Genomic DNA, 1,453 nt, shown 5'->3' on the forward strand with positions numbered 1-1,453 from the left:
TGTTATGATCCACACAGTCAAATGCCTTTGCATAGTCAATGAAACACAGATAGACATTCCTCTGGTATTCTCTGCTTTCAGCTAAGATTCATCTAACATTAGCTATTATATTCGTAGTACCATAACCCCTTCTAAGCCCAGCTCGGACTTCTGGTAGTTCTCTGCTGATGTGCTGTTCCAGTAGTTTTTGGATAATCTTCAGTAAAATCTTGCTTGCATGTGAAATCAGTGAGATTGTTCTTTTAATCTTTTCTCCATAATTTGGTAGTTTATCTTTGCATATATTGTTATTATATCCACCTAGCAGTAGTTTATCTCTTTCCGGATCTTTTGTAATTCTGGATCTTTTTCATATTTATTAGCATCCAATTTCCAATAAGAGACACCAAGCCAATGTGGCAGCTCCAGATCGACCAGACAGTCAGGCTCCATTCAATGAGGCTTCTCTGATTGTCTGAAGACTCGTCCATATATCACACCTCCACCATCTTAATGGCCTAACCTGGAGGGCACCTGCAAGTCGCGCGCACCATCAGGGTGCACTGCAGCTCTAACTCCCTCTCCTTCTATCTTCTTTTTTTGCTTTCTGCAGCAATTACAATTTTGCAAATGGAATGCTTCAGGATTGTTACTTAAGGTTGCATTTTTTTCCTTTGAGTCTTTTGGGCTGAAAAATGCTGAATGTGTTCTTTCCTTTTAGTTTTCTAACTCAAGGTTATTGTGTATTTTTACATAATACTTTGCTTTGTCTTCTCAAGCTGTCCTTTGAGACATTCTTTGAGCCTTCTTACATTATTATCTATCTTACTTTATCACAACAACTAAATAAGATATAGCTTTCCTTTTCTAGAGACCTTGGCCTTTCTAAAGGTGAAAGAATTTAAAACTAAATTCAAACCTCAAGTTTCAATACTGAGAGATACTAAGGGCCAGATCTTAAATGACCCAGGAAACTCAAAAGAAGATGGAGGGGATACACAGAATCAGTGTACCAAAAAGAACTGGTTGACACTGAAAATTTTCTGAAAGTACCATCTAAGCAAGAGACAATGGTAAAGAAGGAAGAAGTTCAAGTTGCATTGAAGGCACTGGAAAAAAATAAAGCCTCAGGAATCAGTGGAATATTGAGTGACATGTTCCACCTAACAGATACAGCCCTGGATTTGCTCATCAGTCTATGCCAAGAAATTTGGAAGACAGCTGCTTGGTCAACTGACTGGAAGACACCCATATTTGTTCCCATTCCCAAGAAAGGTGACCCAACAGAATGTGGAAATTATTGAACAATGTCATCAATATCAGTAGCAAGCAAAATATTGCTAAAGATAACTCCTTAAGAATAGAAGAACGGTAGGAGGTATCTCACTCCCTGATTTCAAATCCTACTACACTGCCGTAGTAGTAAAGACAGCATGGTACTGGTACAATGACAGACACATAGATCAATGGAATC

At 38.4% G+C, this 1,453-nt stretch overlaps 1 pseudogene; it reads right to left on the reverse strand.

Moving 5' to 3' along the window:
- Positions 1–488, reverse strand: part of LOC102869842 — a 1,856-nt pseudogene extending 1,368 nt beyond the window's left edge.
- Between the last annotated feature and the right edge of the window lie 965 nt (positions 489–1,453).

The sequence above is a fragment of the Elephantulus edwardii genome, unplaced genomic scaffold (assembly GCF_000299155.1).
Source record: "Elephantulus edwardii isolate Elephantulus edwardi_28Jun2011 unplaced genomic scaffold, EleEdw1.0 scaffold00049, whole genome shotgun sequence".
NCBI lineage: Eukaryota > Metazoa > Chordata > Mammalia > Macroscelidea > Macroscelididae > Elephantulus > Elephantulus edwardii.